Raw genomic sequence first — 20,706 nt, 5'->3', positions numbered from 1 at the left:
GAATGTTAATGAATAAATAAGTGAATCATGAATGTTTCTTTGGATTGACCCACAAGCCTAGATAGTAAGTTTATTGTTGAACATTGTTAATGATAACCAAGCTCTGTGATGTCCCAGGGTCTTCTCATGGGACACACCTACTAATGGGGGACCCAATTCCAGGTCAAGGCACTGGGCTCTAGTCAACCACACCAGCTGCTCTGGGGCTAATTGTAGCCCCCATGCCAATGTGGAGCTTCTGTCTAAAGTTCCCTCCCCCTTTAATTTTCTTACATCCTTAAGTTCATTTTCTCCATACTCTCCCCCCGGAAATCTTCCTTTCCTTTTTGGCGAGGGTGACACTGATGACCAAAGAAGGAAGCCAACATAATCATCAATATCCCCCTGACGTTAGGGAGTTAGAAACAGTGTGTCACTCTTTTACTGGGTTTCGGTGATTGAAAAGATGAGACAACAGAGTTCAAGACTTGGCCATATCTAAGAAACCTTCAGAGGTCATTACTGGTAGGAGTGAGCCATGTGGCTTCACAAAGCCTACCTTTTGGTGAGATAAGACGAGCCATCATTGTGGGAGGCTGGGGACGCCCCAGTCTATGTTCTGGCTTCATGCAGGTGATAGAACTTGATGTGTTAATATAATTGTACTATTAAGCAATGGGAAGTGAGTTTAGTGTAAGTTCTGTTATGTCAATAATACACACCTCAACTCTAAACAGCCAGGGTATTTTGAAAGGTAGTCCAGCAAAGCTAAGAGAGAAAATAATGTTGACTCTTTTTTTGCTGGACTGGGAATGTTTTTAATCTGAAAAATTAATTCACATAGTGACGACTTTATGAAGTAAAATAACTTTTACACTCACTTATGTCTGATCTATTTTATAACAGAGCCATACGTAATGACTTCTTATCAATTCTTCCATTTTTGATCCATTTCCGTTTATTTTTATCACGGTTTATTATATTTTAGACTTCTCCCAGCATCTGTGATAGCCGGTGAGAAAGAGAATGAAAAATCTATTTTAAAAAAATTCAACGAGATGCAGAGCTGATAAGGCTGACTCACGATAACATCACGATAGTCCTCTATCCTTATGTCACGCCTTTCAAAAGGAGGTTGAAAAAATCTTTTAAAGCACAACTTAGTTCTTGGGGTATCTCTATTAAACAAGCATTATATTCCCTGATTAATAAATGAGGAATTAGGATTCAAAGTAGTTAAATAACGAGACATATCTTCTTACAGACTCATGTTCAAATGTCCAGGACCAAAAATCCCAGCGTACAAACTGTGCCACTTACACACACAGGCGCACACACATGAACACATATGTTCACATGCGCGCGCACACACACAAGAAGAAATGGAAGTTTTTGTTTTTCTGGAGTAAACAAAGTTGTTTATGTTTTTCACTCATTTTCCCAGAGTTCCCTTGTAGTTCTCTCTCCTTGTCCCTTCCTCACCCTCGTCTTCCGTCCTCCTGACATGCAGCGAAGCCATTCCCCCCACCCACCTTCCCCATAATGGCCTGATAAACAGATCCTCACAGAATCTAGGTTACAGCCCCATCAATAACAATGCCCACTGAGCGCCTGACACTCACTCAGCTAAAATCACCATCTCATTTTATGGATACAGAAATGAAAACCAAGGTCACCCAACCACTAAGTTGCAGAGCCTTGGTTATTCAGTACTCTCACCTGGCCTTCAGACCCCTTTGAATGGAGCTGGATCATTTGTGAGACCGAACATTTGTTGAGCCCCTACCACTAAGCTCTGTATTTGGCACTGGGGATGCAGAATCCCCAAGGAACTCAACGGCCTCCCAGCCTCTATGGGGGAAATAGAGAGGAGGAGACAGAGTGCAACACATTAAGCTATAAACTAGACCTACACACCTGGTGTCAGGGGAATACATAATAAGGGAGCACCCAGCCCAGCCATGGTGGGGCCCTGGGAGCCTTCAGAGGCTGAGTCTTCAGGCTCCGTGGAAGAGGCCAGGTTGGTGAGGACATGTGGGAATTGATCCCAGGACCCTGGTGTCATGACCTGAGCTGAAGGCAAACGTTTAACTGACTGAGCCACCCAGCCACCCTGGGGAAGGGTTGATTGATAGAACTTTGTACCTGGGGAAGTGAGAGGGTACAGGATCCAGGGCCCAGATGGACAAATTAGCCTTGGAGCGGGACGGGGTAATGTGACATCGGCCGGGGTCTGGGGAAGATCATCAGGACCCTGTTTTCCTTGCATCCGTATTGGTAACCAGCTGAGCAAGAGACACCAGAGACTCACACTTGATTTACACACTTGACTCACACTGGATTCAACTACATCTTAGCCTTAGTCAAGGCTAAGAACTTTCAAAGTAGTACTTCTCAACTGTGGCCGGGCATCACTGGGACATTTAGCATCACTTGGCTTTTTCTGAGAAATGCACATCCATGGGCTGCACCCCAGAACTGTTGAATCAGAACCTTTGGAGATGGGCCCCAGCCAGCTGGGTTCAAATCTTCCCCTGGAAGACTCTGATGTACCCTAAAGTTTGCCAACCACTGGGGTAGAGGACCTGGGAAGAAATAATGGAGTTTAAGGTCTTTAGAACTGGAGTCACCTGGCAATTGTTAGAAATGTTCCTGTTGGGGTGCCTGGGTGGCTCAGTCGTTAAGCATCTGCCTTCGGCTCAGGTCATGACCCCAGGGTCCTGGGATCGAGCCCCGCATCGAGCTCCCTGCTCAGCAGGAGGCCTGATTCTCCCTCTCTCACTCCCCCTGCTTGTGTTCCCTCTCTCACTGTGTCTCTCTCTGTCAAATAAATAAAATCTTAAAAAAAAAAAAAGAAATGTTCCTGTTGTGGGTGGCTGACATGGAATCAAGACTCAGATCATTAGCGTTCAGGGGAGCTGGACAGTCGCTGAGGGAGAGCGAGCTCGCTCAGCTGAGGTGCTGTTTTTGATTGAGTTTAGGAGCCTCAGTACACGAGGGGCATAGGGAAGTAATATTAAATGACAGATACCGTGCACAGAGATTTTCTGAATGGAGCGTGCAGATAATTCTTTAGAAATAGCTTGGGGAGCAGGGGAATGCTGACCCTTCTTCTGAGTCCACACTGGCAGAACCTCTCATGTCACCCTCACTTGAAGAAATGACCACCTACTTGCCCAGTCATTAAAGAAAAAAATTACCTCTCTAGAACTTACCCAGGATGCAGAGTAGCTATCATCACTATCTAACACCGCCCCGTAGAAGCCTGGTGAATGATTGCCTCACCCAGTAAGATTCGGTAATAGGGACCGGTTTTTGAGATTTAGCTAAACTTTTGCTGTGGCTACAGAGCCATCTTGTGGTTCCGTGAGGTGTTTGTTACAAGGAAATGCACCGCACCAAACCTTTCTCAGCAAGTACGTCAACACTGCTGAGATGCAGCTGGAAAAAATCCTTGTCATCCGTGAAATCCATTCCTTCACAAAACAGCACACAAGCGTTTGAGGAACCCTTCTGAATGTGAATAATCTGGAAAGAGCAGGTAAAGGGGAAGACAAGAAGCTGAGCATCTCTCAAGTCCCACAGGGCTCCAGATGTGTGGGGACCTCACTCCCTCAGCAAACTATGTCAATGTCAAAGCAGCCCGAGACTGCCTGAGCATTTCTTTTTTTTTTTTTAAAGATTTTATTTATTTATTCATGAGAGACAGAGGGAGAGAGAGAGAGAGGGAGAGAGAGAGAGAGAGAAGCAGAGGGAGAAGCAGGCTCCCAAGGAGCAGGGAGCCTGATGCGGGACTCGATCCCAGGACCCTGGGATCATGACCTGAGCCGAAGGCAGACGCTTAACCATCTGAGCCACCCAGGCGCCCTGCCTGAGAGCATTTCTTCAGAGGATTCGAGAGATTACATCAAGGTCCCCACAGCAGAGGAGATTGCTAAGGCTCTAGCTTCTACCAACAGCACCCCCGCGAACCTCGTTGCCCTCCCACATGCCCAGGAGCTGGAGCTTACTGAGGAAAAAGACAAGGGCTGTGGGAACGCCAGTGACCGCACCCGTTTTTGGTCTCCAGGATCTGAGAGTGATGATCCACCCAGCACTGAGGACAGTTCTTCTGAGACCTCAAATGACTATGTCAATATGGCAGGGTTGAATCTGGAGACCCTCCAAGGGAAGCAGCCCCAGATGGCTTTCCAGTGCTACAGAGATTATGAAAATATCCCATCAGCACTTACCAATGGAAACCAGCAGCAGGTGGAGGAAGAAGTGACCTCCTCAAACGCTCCTCAAAGAAGTGACCTCCTCAAACCATGTGGAAGGCCGGACGGATGGTCCAGGTACCCACATCCAATTTGTCATGCAGTCAGGGACGTTCCTGGCTCTAGGGGAACATGTGACCTGTCAGCCATCTGCACAGAGTGAGACTAGTCAGATAAAACATGGAGAAGAAATGTCAAATGACATTTCTAGCGACTATGAGAATGTGCTAGCTGCCAAGTCAGGAGACAGGGACTCCAAGCAGGGGCCAGACACATAGCTCCTTCCTGATGCATTGGGACCCAGGCATCCAGTTGGAGAGCTGTGTGGAGTAGTCTATTCTGCCGGATCCATGGCCACTATAGGGTGTGGTGAAGACCACTGACCATCCTTGTATTTCAGTGGGTTCGTTCAAGTAGACTACAAAGAGGCTGAGATACACAGAAGTTAAGGAACTAACAAAAGCCAACTTCTGAGAAAGCCAGAAAGGAATTCTTCTCAAGCATGGTGCTGTTATCTCTCATACTAACCTAAGAATGTTTGCTGAAACTGCCTTATAAGATGGTTAGTAGATTAAAAATTCGATAGTTCTTTTGTGCACAGTGGAAACATGAGGGGGTTTAAAATCATTACCTTTGTGAATACCAGCAGGATGCAAAGCGAGAATATGGGTTAGTTTGTAATCCAGGCAGAAGCCAAAAAGAAGAAAGAAGTCAGAGTTGGGGTGGGGCAGCAGTTTCCAGTTGAAAAAGAGTGTGGACAACCAAATGCTAGAGAAGATGTGGGACAGCAGAACGGCCATTCATTGCAAAGCACAATATCCACTTTGCAAAAGTGTTTGGCAGTTTCTCGTGAACATACATTTACTATACAGCCCAGCCATTCCACTCCCGGGTGTTTATCCAAGAGAACTGAAAGTTTGTGTTCATACGAAAGCCCATATATGACTATTTATAGCAGCTTTATTCACAATTGCCAAAACTAGAAATAACCCAGGTGTCCTTCAACAGGTAAATAGACAAACTGTGGTATGTCCATGTAATAAGGTTATCTATACTCAGCAGTAAAAAGGAATGAACTATTGGTTCGTGCAACAACCTAGACAAATCTTAAAAGCACTTTGCTTAGTGAAAGAAGCTAGACCTAAAAATCTAAATATTATATGATTCCATTCATATGACCTTCTGGAAAAGACAAAACTATAGGGATGGAAAACAGATCAGTGGTTGCCAGGTTTAGGGAAAGGAAGTTTACTACAAAGGAATTTTTAGGTTAATGGGACTCTTCTGTATTGGTATTATGGTGGTAGATACAGAACTCTGAATTTGTCAAAACACAAAAAACTATATAGCACAACCAGTGACTTGTAGTGTATGTAAAATTTTTTAATTAACCATGCTGTCAGGGAAAGCCAGGATGGAATGCAGATTAAGACAAATAAGCCTAACTATATTATAAAAAAAAAAAAATCTCTCAAGCCTTAGGAATTAACATGCTCATCTATCTCTCCACGACCCCGTACCACGAATCTCTGGCAAGTCCAGGAGAAAAAGCCATGTAGCCTTTTCTGTGTGACAAGGAAACAGCAAATATAGGAGATATTTCAGAATTTTTCAACAATTCTCAAGGCCCGAAGTCTGGCTACGTTTGGGAAAAGAAATTTCAGTAGAACATGTCAGGTTTCTCTGTGTTTTAATGTTTCTGTCAGTTTGTAGTTCAATATCAGTGCTTTGGAATGCAATATATATAGGACTCCCTCCCGTCTGATATTATCTTGCTTTCAGGGAGACATGAACAGCACTGCCTGCGAACACTCTCTGTGCCCTTTGGATTTGATGTATTCCAGTTTGAATGACAGATGTATTTCTTAATTATGACCCCTACAGAGCCTGGAGTAAAATCTAATAAAAAATCTTTAGTAAATCATGTTCAAAGAATAGTATAGGAACTTCTTTTTAAAATTTTTATTCATTTGAGAGAGAGCAAGGTGGACAGGGAGAAGAAGGCTCCCCGCTGAGCAGTGATCCTGTTGGGGGGCTCGATCCTAGGACCCTGAGATCATGACCTGAGCCAAAGGCAAACATTTAACTGACTGAGCCACAAAGGCACTCCTATAGCAACTTCTTGATCCACTTGGAATATCCTCGAGACCTCTAGCAGAGAATATGAAGAATTACTTGAGATCCACAATAACTCTGAGGATAGAAAGATATTATGAATGAATTTTAAATTAACTTTTCAAAATTCAATAGCTATTTAGAAATTAAGGGTAAATTACTAGAAGGGACTTAGAATCTTGGGGTACCTTTGAAAAAGTTGTATGTTATGAGATTCCAATGGTAAAAATCTATCGGAGCTGCAGGAGCTTAGTCGGGCAAGAATTTATTACAATTTCCACTAAAAGCAATACATGTTCATTATAAAACCTTGACAGAGAGCTTAAAAAGGGAAAGAAATCACTTATATTCTTTTTGCTGTTACTTCATTGTATTTTTTTCAGGTTTTTTGTCCTCTTACATATTTTTAAACAAACTTTGTGATAATAGATACACTGTTTCATTACCTCCAAATTTTTTAACATAATGTCTCCGTATTACCAAATTCTTCATTAGCATCATTTTAATAACAGCTCAATGCAGAGTTATGCACAGACATATACTTACCTTGTTACTAAAAAAGCCCCACAAAATTTGTAAATAAGAATTATTTCTTACCATTATAGATAACACTGCAGTGTCTCTGTGCAAATATCTGTACACATTGACACTTCCGCAAACACTCTCTGAGAGTTTTTCTCACACATAACCCTTGCACAGATGTTGAAAAAGGACTCAGGATGCACCTCCACTTGCACCTAGCAGCTTTGGCTTCAGCTCCTGCCCTTGAATCCCCAGGTCCTTCCTAGCAGGTACCTCTGCCCCAACACACACACACACACACACACACACACACACACACACACACACACACACACACATGCAAACGGACACAGTTTCAACTTTATTCCTGTCTGCCTCCAATCCTCTGATGAGTCCTCTACTTCCTTGAGCTCCTCAAGCTCCAACTCAGCTCTATTTCCCCCTCACCCACCTGCCAGCCTCTTAAGACCAGGAGATAAACAGTGCAATACTTACCGCAAAGTTCTCTGGCCTTCTGAAGTAACTTCCCTTCTTTAATCTAGCTATCCGCATTCCTTCCATTTCCACTTGTGATTTCCAAGGTGTCACGTAATTTCAGATTATGTGGCTCCCACACGTTACCCATTATGAGGCCTGATTCATTACTTTGGGTTAAAGTGTAAGTGAATTTGTCACCTTCAAAATGCACATGCTCTTGAGAACGGTAATATATTAAACTGTTATGGATCATAATTATCTTGATATGAACTAATTTATCAGGTCCACCTCCTCCCTTCTTTCTTTTCTTCCTCCCTTCCAAGCAAAGTTTTATGAATTGGAAGTATTTTAAAAGTCAAAGTTTTGTAATAAAAATTAGTCCCCTTCTCCAGGCTTCTCTGACTCCTTAGAAGGCAAGGTCTTCTAGATTTTTCTTTGGTTATTACGAAATACATTATGAGTACTGAGATTTCTTGATATTTCCTTTAATTTTCAGATAGTACTTACTGGTGTCTGTTATAGAAGATTAAGACACAACTCTTTTATACCCCAACCCACGTAAACACACACGAAAGCTTGCATTCTTATGATAATTACATATGATATACATGTGAACACTGGCTAAATTTCTCTTTAACCATTTATTTTGTTATGGTTTTTATCTGTGTCGCTTGATAATTTATCCTCAAATTTTCTATCATTTATATAATCTCCTCTCAGTTTATTCAAGTACATCAGATCATCTTACCAATTTCATCCCTTTTTATAAGACCTCCTTCTTGGAGCACCCCCTGTCTTATTCTAAACTGTTTGTCCCCCCGTCACCTCCTTCTCGTGTGAAAGGCTGGCCACCTGGGTCCCATGGCTTCCTTCTCTGGGCTCACTCCCTTATTTTGGTGAAGGACGTCTTCCAGTAGCTTTCTGAAAAAGAATACGTGGACAGTAAATTTTGAAATCTTGCACATCCTAAGTCTCTCTTTCCCCCACCTTTATTCTTGATTAATAATCTGACTAGATAATAGAATTTGAGGTTGAGGTTTCCCCTTGGCATTTTAAAAGCATTGTTCCTCTGTTTTTCTAATATCCAGGTTTGCTATTGAGAAGTCTCTCACCATTCCGATTTCTGGTCTTTTCTCTATTACCTGTTTTTTTATTTGGAAAGCTTAAAACTCAATTCTTTCTCTTAATATTCCAAAAGGTTACTAATGTGCCTTCAGATGGACCTTTTTCCCTACAAAGTGTTGAACACTCATTGAGCCCTTTCAAACTGGACACACATACCTTTCAGTTCTGATGAGTCTTGAATCACTTGCCTGATCATATTCTCTACCCTACTTTTTGCTATTCTACATTTCCAGAATACCTAGTATTTGTAGTACCTTCTAAAATGACCATTCAATTTTCTCATTAGTTTCCTCCTATATTGCTTCTTTTGTTGTTATTCTACATTCTGGGTGAATTTTCATCTTTTTATCACCAAATTCTTTTCAATTTTTCATTTCTTCTATCAAAGTTTTATCCTGATCGGGGGAGTGGACCCACTGTTCTTGCTTTGTGAAACTATGAAACTGTAGATTATGATTTAAAAAATTATTTTTTCTGTTTTCTATGCTGTCGCTGTCTCCTTTGACTTCCTTATTCCTTTGTTTTAGTTTGTGTATTCCATTTTGAGGGTATCTTGTGATCTTTGGCTGCTTTCTATTTTTTTTTTTTTTTGCTATTCTATTTTGAGTGCAAGACACTAAAAAATTTCATTAGAAGCTCTGTAGGGTGGAGGGGGGATTATTTATTGACCACTGGACATCACTGTGCAATGCATTGGGTTGGCCACTGCATTTGAGCCCCTCATCCCCCTATGGCCAACATCTTTAGGTGTTTTTTTCCAGGTCTGCTGAAGAACTTGATCAAAACCAGAGGTGTTTAAAATTACTGATCATTTCCTTCATTGATGTACCTTGGCCAATTTTTGTCATGGTGCAATAAACTTTTGCAGGTTCTTTGATAAGCTGGTAAAACAGGAAGTAGTGATGTTTTCAACATAGCCACGGTACTCTCTTTTCACTTAAAGCTAATTATATTTAAGTTTTAAAAGATTTTATTTATTTGGCAGAGTGGGAGAGAGAGAGCACAAGCAGGGGAAGGGGCAAGCAGAGGGAGAGGGAGAAGCAGACTCCCCCTGAGCAGTGTACGCGAAGCAGGACTGTCATTTGTTGGCCCTTTATAATTTTTTTCATGGTTTAAGGTAATCTGCCTCATGCTTCCTTCTCAGATGGGCTGGAAAATGGTCCTACCCTCAGCCTGAGTGGAGGACAGCAGGACAAAAAAGGCCTTGTGACGTCTGAGTCACAAAGGGGTGACACAAGACGTGGAGTTAATACGTAGCTAGTACAAGGGGCACAGATGAAGAGCGTGACTTGTTCCAACCCATGAAGACAGGACGAAGTGATGGATAACAATTCTATCAAAGCAGAAAGCCAGCAGGTTGGTTCTCCAGCCACTGGTTTGTGGAAGAAATCTCCCTAGAACCTCTGCATACCCAGGTCTTCGTGGACTTGTCTGCTTTTGTCTTCAGAATATGTGTGCATCTCACACTTCCTCTCTCCTCCCCTGTCTGCCAACGACATCAGGGCGCTGACATGGCTCTCATGAGACTGTGTCTGACGTCCAGCTGGTGACCAGTGCTCATGCTGCTGTGCTCACATCTGCCAACTCTGCCTGCTCTCTGCGCGTGCCCACTTGCTCCGCTCCTGATTTCTGTGCCAGGGGCACATATCCCTGAACTTGTTTTGTTCACTCTGGATGCCTTTATCTTGGCTTTAACATTCAGGTAATAGCCAAGTATTTCCGGTGCCTTGTATCTAACAATATCCGACCAGGTTCTTTAATTTTGTTGGCAGGGAACACTGTTGGTGATCCGAAAATAATCCACCTAAACCAACAGAAGTTTTGGAAGGGGTGATGGCTGTTCTCTAGCCATCTCGTGCCCACTGTAGCAGAAGGATGCACAGCCCAGCCTCCCTTACAGGGGATGCCAAGGTCTCTATGAGATATAAGAGGAAGCATCGTGTGGGAAGGAGAAAGAACTCCCCCATCCTTAGTATTGTTGCCTGAAATATGAATACGATGGAAGGATCTCCAACAGCCATCTCATACCAGGAGGTCGAGGAGAACTAGATGGAGTCTGTTCCTTAATGACTCGACGTTGTCAAACCAGCCCAGATAACTCCAGAGCAGAAATGAGCTTCTAACCTCTTTAAGCCACCTTTTCACGGGGGTGGGGGTTCTATGATATGTAGCAATATCTTAGGTTGCTACATAAGATGGGACCCAGGTGAAAGTGAATTTCTCATCAAGGAGATAAATAATTCCTATGCAATATCACAGTGGCCTCACAGATAGTGCTGCTTAACTGTATCATGGTCTTCCTTATATGAGCTATAGATGCCAGTAACTTTAACCTCAAACTTGCCCTCCCATGAAGCAGCAGCCACTAGTGGATTTTTCTTAACGTTAACACTTGGCGAATGATTAAATTCCGCCAGAAATTCTGAATCTTTCTGAAAGATTCACACTCCACAGCACATGGCTGATGGTTTCGACCCTTTGCTGGTGTCTTTGTGGCGGAACTAAGCCTAGACTCAGTCACCAGGAGTTCGCATGGGGAGCAGGGAGGACAGGCATTGATGATCAGCTCAGGCAAACTTAGGGACAAGCTCTAGTTTAAAAAGACCAGGAAAGGGAAGCCTGGCTGGCTCATTGAGTTAAGCATCTGACTTTGGTTTCAGCTCAGCTCATCAGCTTGGGATGGTGTCCTCACTCAGCACAGAGTCGGCCTGGGATTCGCTCTCTCCCTCTTCCTTTTCCTCTTCCCCCTCCCCTGCTTTCTCTAAATAAATAAATAAAATCCTTAAAAAAATAAAAAAAATAAGACCAGGTAAGGAGGAAATGTCTGTTAAATGAGTAAAAACAGTGATGCAAGTGAACCCCTTTTCTTGCCTAATTTTACAGGCTGTGTTATTTTAAGACGAGAACACAGACTCTACTGTATTATTTTTAAATAATGGATTAAGGTGAAATTTAGTTTGTTCATAAGTGGCTGATTTTTTTTCTGAATTTACTCAATCGGCAGTTAGATATCATATACATAACATCCAAATTTACAAAATAAGTCCTATGAAGTAAAATTGGCCAAATTCTCTCTTGAATAATCACAGAAATCACCCTCAATGATGGACATTTGCTCAAGAGATAAGTCTATGTGTCATTATAGGATGGTCCCTTTTACTCTATTAGAGAAAGAAATAAAAGAGGGAAAAGTTTCTTCTGTCCTTGTTAATTAGGCTAATTTAAACTTCTGGTCAATTATGAAATTTGAGGGCTACTTTAATGAAATGGAAATGAAGATGACCTAGCTCTGTAAACCTAAGTAGAATTGCAATATTGTTTTCACATGCAATGTATAAAAAATTATGCATTTGATACCAGAGTAAAGGTGTACCATCACAAAAATAATTAGCCATGGTTCTGTGGCTTTTGCAGGCAGCTGAAGTAGCTTGGAAGTACTGCTTATTTGCATGAATTCCTAAATAGAATTACTATCCTCTCCCCTTCATAGCTTGCTAAAGGAGTACAGTGCTGTCTAATTTGTGGCTTCTTCACTGAGATCCATTCTCTTCCTTTGCTCAGGGTAAGGTAATCCAACTCCAAGAAACTGCCAAGGCCAAAGCTGGTATAAACCTACAAAAACCACCACACTCACCTGATTTCCAACACTATAATACAATTTCCTGACCCAAAATAAGATGTCTTTTTCTAAAGGTGAGGACACATTTCATAGGTTTGGAAACACCTATTTTTCTACCTTTTTTGTTTAATTCTTTAGGAGAATTTTGCATTGATATTTTTAACATATTTCTAGAAATAATTCCACCTGCTTACAAATCATTATTTGAGCAAAGAGGTTTTTTATTTTTAAATATGACCCATAACATGTAAGTAGTTTCAAGGTATTTAAATTCCAGTTAGTTAAAAGTGAAATATTAGTTTCAGGTGTAGAATTTAGTGATTCATTACTTAACATTCAAAACCAAGTGCTCACCACCCATGCCTTCCATAGTCCCCACCACCCATCTAGCACATCCTCCCACCCAAATCCCCTGAACCAGCCTGGCCTCTCCATGCATCCTCCACACACGGCCAGAGGGAAGCGGCAACAGGCACAACTACCCTGGAATTCGTTTTCAGGACTTAAAGATCAATACAAAATAAACACAAATGTTAGTGTACATGTGTTTTTCCGCTTATTTTGCATACATACATGCCTTAGCTATGTCCACTGACAGGCCTGGGAACACTAAATACCCCGATAGCAATGAGCTCATTTAGTGCCCACTTCCTTGTTTCTATAAACCATTTTCTACACTACAAATACCAGGTCATCTTGGAGAAGGGGCTGATTCCAGAAAGTGAGGTAGAGAAAGTACAAGATGAGCCTGAAATATTTTCTTGTGACAGAGATTATGACAGTACTCAACGAATGAGAGAAGTTATCACCTTGACACAGATGCCCACCTGACGGGGCTCCCAGTGACAAGGTCTGCTATATTTTTGAGCATATAGTTAGAAAATTGTAGTGACAGATTGAATAGAAGTGTAATAGCGAACCCAGTGAATAGAAGTGGAAACCACAGGTCCATGTTGATATACATAAGAAAATAAGTAATTCGACCCTCTCTTCCACTCTCCCTGTCCTTGCAATCGCCTCCTGAGACCCTTCACCTTCTCCCAAAGCAGAACAGTTAAAAAGAAGAGATTAGGGGGACTAGGAAAGATGGCGGAGGAATGGGGGACCCTATTCCAACTGGTCCCCGGAATTGAGCTGGATATCTACCAGACCACTCTGAGCACCCACGAAACCAGCCTGAGATGTAAGAAGATTTGGATCTCTACAAACAGAATATCGCAGGCGGTTGGTTTTGAGGTACAAGCGGGGAGCCCTGATTCTGTGGGCAGATATCCGAGGATAAACGGCAGCAGGAGGGAGCCTGGCCATGGGGATCCTACACCGTCGGTGAGTGACGGCCTTGAGCTCTGGGAACGGGGCACAGACTCGCAGACCAGTAGCAGCGGGGAAAAGACTTTAGGGCAGCCCCCGGGGCAGAAACCCGGAGCGGCGGAGTCACGCGTGCGATCTGGGGGCAGCTGGCGGTTTTAGAAGCACAAAGGGCAGAGACGTGCTCCGACCTGGAGGCAGGACTGGGGGCGCTGTGGAGGGGCGCACAACCCAGGATGCTGCAGTTTATAGCAGCATGGACAGAAATGGAGAAACTGTGGCTGGAGAGCTCACTGAAGAACAGACCGCAGTCTCTCTGCTCTGAGGCAGAGGGTTGGAAACAATCTCGTCTGCTATGAATCGCGGAAGAGACATGGAAAGCCGCCAGGGAAAGCCGCCAGAGAACAAAAGCCCCAAAACTGATTCCCATTGAGCCCATCCCCCGCCACAGGGGGGCAAGGCAACTCCGCCCAAACAGGGTTGCCTGAGTAACAGCACAGCAGGCCCCTCCCCCAGAAGACAGGCTGGGAAAACAAGAGGCCAGCAACCCTAAGGTCCCAAGAAAACAGGTGCATCTTGCTTGGGGTCTGGTCAATAATTTGGACTCTATAAATTCCCTCAAAAACCCATCAACGGAATGATAAGAGGAGGAGCCCCCAAATAGAAAAGACTCAGAGATTATGACTTATGCTGCAGATTTACAAATGGATGCAGATATAACCAAGATGTCAGAGATGGAATTCAGGCTAGCAATTGTGAAGACAATGGCTAGAATGGAGAAATCAATTAATGGCAACATAGAGTCTCTAAGGGCAGAAATGAAAGCTGAATTGGCAGAACTTAAAAATGCTATCAATGAGCTCCAATCCAATCTAGATAATCTAACAGCTAGGGTAACTGAGGAAGAAGAACGAATAAGCGACCTGGAAGACAATATAATAGATAAAAAGGGGAAAGAGGAGGCCAGGGAAAAACAACTCAGAATCCATGAAAATAGAATCAGAGAAATAAGTGACACCATGAAGTGTTCCAGTGTCAGAATAATTGGAATCCCGGAGGGAATGGAAAGAGAGAGAGGACTAGAAGATGTATCTGAGCAAATCGGAGCTGAGAACTTCCCTAATCTGGGGAATGAAACAAACATTGGCGTCCTAGAGGCAGAAAGGACCCCTCCCAAGATCAAGGAAAACAGGCCAACACCCGGGCATGTAATAGTAAAACTTGCAAATCTTAAAACCAAGGAAACCATCTTAAGGGCAGTTAGGGGGAAGAGATTCCTCACGTACAGAGGGAGGAACATCAGAATAACGTCAGACCTATCCACAGACCTGGCAAGCCAGAAAGGCCTGGCAAGACACATTCAGGGTACTAAATGAGAAGAATATGCAGCCAAGAATACTGTATCCGGCAAGGCTTTCATTTAGAATGGATGGAGAGATGCAGAGCTTCCACGACCGGCAGAAACTGAAAGAATATGTGACCACTAAGCCGGTCCTGCAAGAAATATTAAGGGGGGTTCTATAAAGGAGAGAGACCCCAAGAGTGATATACAACAGAAATTTACAGGGATAATCTATAAAAACAACATCTTCACAGGCAACATGATGACAATTAATTCATATCTTTCAATAATCACTCTCAACGTGAATGGCCTAAATGCTCCCATAAAACGGCACAGGGTTGCAGATTGGATAAAAAGACAGGACTCATCCATATGCTGTCTACAAGAGACTCATTTTGAACCTAAAGATACATCCAGACTGAAAGCGAAGGGATGGAGATCCATCTTCCATGCCAGCGGGCCTCAAAAGAAAGCTGGGGTAGCAATTCTTAGACCACACAAATTAGATTTTAAACTAAAGTCTGTAATTAGAGACACAGAAGGACACTATATCATTCTTAAAGGGTCTATCCAACAAGAAGATCTAACAATTGTAAATATCTGTGCCCCCAACATGGGAGCAGCCATCTACATAAGCCAACTGTTAACCAAAATAAAGAGTCATATTGATAACAATACGTTAATTGTAGGAGACCTCAATACTCCACTCTCAGCAATGGACAGATCATCTAAGCAGAAAATCAACAAGGAAACAAGAGCTTTGGATGATACACTGGATCACATGGCCCTCATAGATATTTACAGAACATTCCACCCTAAAACAACAGAATACTCATTCTTCTTGAGCACACATGGAACTTTCTCCATAGTAGACCACATACCGGGTCACAAATCAGGTCTCAACCGATACCAAAAGATTGAGATTATTCCCTGCATATTCTCAGACCACAATGCTTTAAAACTGGAACTCAATCACAAGAAAAAATTTGGCAGAAATTCAAACACTTGGAAGCTAAAGACCACTCTGCTTAAGAATGTTTGGGTCAGGGGCACCTGGGTGGCTCAGTCGTTGAGCGTCTGCCTTCGGCTTGGGTCATGATCCCAGGGTCCTGGGATCGAGCCCCACATCGGGCTCCCTGCTCCACGGGAAGCCTGCTTCTCCCTCTCCCACTCCCCCTGCTTGTGGTCCCCCTCTCTCGCTGTGTCTTTCTCTGTCAAATAGATAAATAAAATCTTAAATAAATAAATAAATAAATAAATAAATAAATAAAATCACTTTAAAAAAAAAAGAATGTTTGGGTCAACCAGGAAATCAAAGAAGAACTTAAACAATTCATGGAAATCAATGAGAATGAAAACACATTGGTCCAAAACCTATGGGATACTGCAAAGGCGGTCCTAAGGGGGAAATACATAGCCATCCAAGCCTCACTCAAAAAAATAGAAAAATCCCGAATTCACCAACTAACTCTACACCTTAAAGAACTAGAGAAAAAGCAACAAACGATGCCTAAGCCACACATTAGAAGAGAAATAATTAAAATTAGAGCAGAGATCAATGATTTAGAAGGCAGAAACACAGTAGATCAGATCAACAAAACTAGAAGTTGGTTCTTTGAAAGAATTAATAAGATCGATAAACCACTGGCCAAACTTATCCAAAAGAAAAGAGAAAGGACCCAAATTAATAAAATTATGAATGAAAGGAGAGAGATCACGACTAACACCAAGGAAATAGAAACAATTATTAGAAATTATTATCAACAACTATATGCCAATAAACTGAGCAATCTGGATGAAACGGAGGCCTTCCTGGAAACCTATAAGCTTCCAAGACTGAAACAGGAAGAAATTGACAACCTGAATAGGCCAATAACCAGTAACGAGATTGAAGCAGTGATCAAAAACCTCCCAAAAGACAAGAGTCCAGGGCCTGATGGATTCCCTGGGGAATTCTACCAAACATTCAAAGAAGAAATAATATCTATTCTACTGAAGCTGTTTCAAAAAATAGAAACAGAAGGAAAACTTCCAAACTCATTCTATGAGGCCAGCATTACCTTAATCCCCAAACCAGGCAAAGACCCCATCAAAAAGGAGAATTTCAGACTGATATCCCTGATAAATATGGATTCCAAAATCCTCAACAAACTCCTAGCTAATAGGATCCAACAATACCTTCAAAGGATCATCCACCACGACCAAGTGGGTTTTATCCCTGGGATGCAAGGGTGGTCAACATTCGCAAATCAATCAGTGTGATAGAACACATTAATAAGAGGAGGGAGAAGAACCATATGGTCCTCTCAATTGATGCAGAAAAAGCATTTGACAACATACAACATCCTTTCCAGATTAAAACTCTGCAGAGTATAGGGATAGAGGGAACATTCCTCAAGTTCATAAAATCCATCTACGAAATACCCACAGCGAATAGCACCCTCAATGGGGAAAAGCTGAGAGCCTTTCTCTTAAGATCAGGAACACATCAAGGATGCCCACTCTTGCCACTATTGTTCAACATAGTAGTAGAAGTCCTAGCAACAGCAATCAGACAACAAAAAGAAATAAAAGGTATTCAAATTGGCAAAGAAGAAGTCAAACTCTTTTCGCAGACGACATGATACTTTATGTGTAAGACCCAAAAGACTCCACCCCCAAATTACTAGAACTCATACAGCAATCCAGTAATGTGGCAGGATACAAAATCAATGCACAGAAATCAGTTGCTTTCTTATACACTAACAACGCAACTGTAGAAAGAGAAATTAGAGAAACGATTCCATTTACAATAGCACCAAAACCCATAAGATACCTCGGAATAAACCTAACCAAAGAGGTAAAGGATCTATACTCTAGGAACTACAGAACACTCATGAAAGAAATTGAAGAAGATACAAAAAGATGGAAAAATATCCCATGCTCATGGATTGGAAAAATAAACATTGTTAAAATGTCTATGCTACCCAGAGCAATCTCTACCTTCAGTGCCATCCCAATCAAAATTCTAATGACATTTTTCAAAGTGCTGGAACAAACAATCCTAAAATTTGTATGGAATCAGAAAAGACCCCGAATCGCTAAGGAAATGTTGAAAAACAAAAACAAAGCTGGGGGCATCACATTGCCCGATTTCAAGCTATATTACAAAGCTGTGATCACCAAGACAGCATGGTACTGGCACAAAAACAGACATATAGACCAATGGAACAGAATAGAGAACCCAGATATGGACTCTCAACTCTATGGTCAAATAATCTTTGACAAAGCAGGAAAAAACATGCAATGGAAAAAAGACAGTCTCTTAAATAAATGGTGCTGGGAAAATTGGACAGCCACATGCAGAAGAATGAAACTCGACCATTCTCTAACACCATTCACAAAGCTTAACTCAGGCTCAGGGTCATAGTGTGCCTGACGGAGAACAGACCCACCTCTTAGAACTTGGTAGCTAGTGGCCCATTAGCCACTGTTGTTTCTCAGGCCTCCATTGTTCCTGGAGGGTATTGATGTACTTCCTCTGTCCTCTTGGACTACATTAACCAATTTTAAGTTCATTTACTGTGGGGCTTAGTATCTCAGCTTCTGATATCCGAATGCTACGGGGACAGATTTTAAAAGAAACAAGCACCAACCTCTAATCCCTGAAGGCTTGTTATGTGCCAGTCTCCATACTGGCATTTAACATTTCAACTCATTTTCCCTTCCCAAAATCTTACAGGGAAGGCAGTATTGCCTCCTCAAAGGGAATGGGGCTCAGGAATTTCTCAGTCTCTATGGGAGAGGGGTCCTCTTGGCTCATGGTTCATTCTCCTGGCTCTGGTTGAGATCTAGGTTACATTCTTACTGGTCATATAGCCCCTTGCTTGGGGGGACTCGCTAGAGAGCATCTTGGTGCCTGCTTGGAAAACCTGGATGGGTAGCAAGGGTGTTCCTGCTTCCAGCAGAGCAGGAATGAGGAAGTCCCGGAGTTGGGACTGGAGAGATTGTTACTTTGATACAGAGCAGCATTTCTTAGCCTGTGGTTCTTCGTTTGCTGACAGCCCCTGCTGGTCTCCCAGTTACTTGACGGGGATGGCAGTCAGATGGTTTTGGATAACAAAACAGAAGAAAGAATGCTTTACACACATTCAAATTTAGAATGTAAAATTATTTACAACTTTCAAAGAATTTCCACCTATTCTAAAAAAAATGACTTGGCTACAAAGACGATGGGACAGGTCATCTCAACAGCTTAGAGCTTAACTTTGCTAGTGGTCATTTCTTTTCAATAAATGGGCACTTTTGTTCTTTCACTTGTGTCTCTTACTCTTACAATTCACAAACCTGGAGCAGTGGTTGGAAAACGGTTCACCAAATATAGAACAGGTATATAAAAGAATAACTCAGAATAAGGCTGCAAAATCATGGCTCGAGCACGACTCCCAGGGAGAATAAGAAGTGTGCGTTTCCGTGCGCTAGAGGAGACTCTCCAGCTGGGAAGATTCTGCTTGGGAGACAAGCACTAGAAGGTGCTAATGGGTAATGTGCTGTCTGATCTCATTTCAGCCAAAGAATTTAGGAAACCCATGAAGATTTCACGTTATTCTTAAGACTCTGTGATCCCTTTGGCAGAATTTAATGAGTTCCTCTGGAAGAAGCTCAACTTAATGATTTCCAGTTAAATATTATTGTTGCGAAAGAGACTAAAAGAAAACAACAATCAATTTGCATTCCTCATAGAAAAAGAAGGTGGGAACCCAAGGATTCCTGAAGATATTAGGGGAAGTCATGCTAAATTTAATGACAAATATTATGCCTGGAAGGAAGCAGAAAAACTAGTTAAAAACCCTTTACAAAAAAAGGTGCAGTATGGTGTGACATAGTGTTCATGGCTTTTGATGTTCCTTATCTCCCCTGGAAGGGGCTGCACATGACGGTTGGACAAACCACGAGCATACAACGAATCCGTGCTTGGCCATACAGAAACGATGCATCTGAGGGCCAATTGCTGGATGGCATTTTATCACTGAATACGCATGTAGCAAGAGCAGGGATCTCTGCTCAGGTTAACAATTGTCATGATAGAGATGGAAGGTAAGCATCAAGATCTAAACTGGTGGAACAGTGTTAGGTTAGGCTCTGCAGGCAGCGGGCAGCACGCAGGCGGCAGGGGGCAAGGTGAGTCCAGCCCCGGGAGCAAGTGGAGTCAACAATCTGCCCCCTCCCAGTGCCCCCCGAGGAATAGAGTTAAACTGCAGCACTGAAACACACTGTCTCCTCTCCCATCTCGACTTGACTGCCTGTTGAAAAAAAGAAATGAGATTTCAAAACGTTTCTTCATAAACTGGTAATCCCTGTGAGGCCAGTTCCTTGATTTCAAGCAGTTTACTCAAGTGATACAGCTGAGAAATACGGACAGCATCTTCATTATTCTGAACTTTCCACTTTAGAGCTGGGTAGTATGATTTCTAATGTGGAGGTTAACAAAGAAGTCTCCTTAATATTAAACATTTAGTATATTATATCCTTGGGCCAAGACCATTTGGATATGTGGGTATATTGCTGGTCTTCAATGGCAGGAGAAATAATTGAAGGGTTATGACTGAGTGGATTTAAAAACCACATCCAAATACTGTAGCAGTATATAAAGATAGAGCTCCCAGAGAAAGTCCATTAAACAGAAAATTGAATGCAAAAAAGACCCCAACTTAGGGTGATGACTTTGAAGGTTTCAGGGCTGATCGAGGAAAGGACAGATCCAGTGGAAAAAGTGACCGTGGGTCACTAATTCCCGCAAATTCGGTTATTATCATTTTCACCAGAAAATGTAGGCTAATGAGAGATGAAAGAAGCAGGGAGGTTGTTAGGACACTAAACCTAGCTTCTATGACTGACAGTTAATATCTTGTGTTTGGCAAATAAATCAAGAAACTCCAAATAATGAATTAATCTCTCTCCCTCTCATGTGCCCTTATATCCCT

General features: G+C 42.4%; 1 pseudogene; it reads left to right on the top strand.

The window, feature by feature from the left end:
- The first annotated feature begins 3,367 nt into the window (after nt 1-3,367).
- Nucleotides 3,368-4,513, top strand: LOC113912350 (annotated as a pseudogene).
- The last annotated feature ends 16,193 nt before the right edge of the window (nt 4,514-20,706 follow it).

Source organism: Zalophus californianus, chromosome 14, assembly GCF_009762305.2.
Source record: "Zalophus californianus isolate mZalCal1 chromosome 14, mZalCal1.pri.v2, whole genome shotgun sequence".
NCBI classification, from domain to species: domain Eukaryota; kingdom Metazoa; phylum Chordata; class Mammalia; order Carnivora; family Otariidae; genus Zalophus; species Zalophus californianus.
The sequence above is the reverse complement of the archived record's forward strand: the minus strand, read 5'-3'. Positions and strand labels throughout refer to the sequence as shown.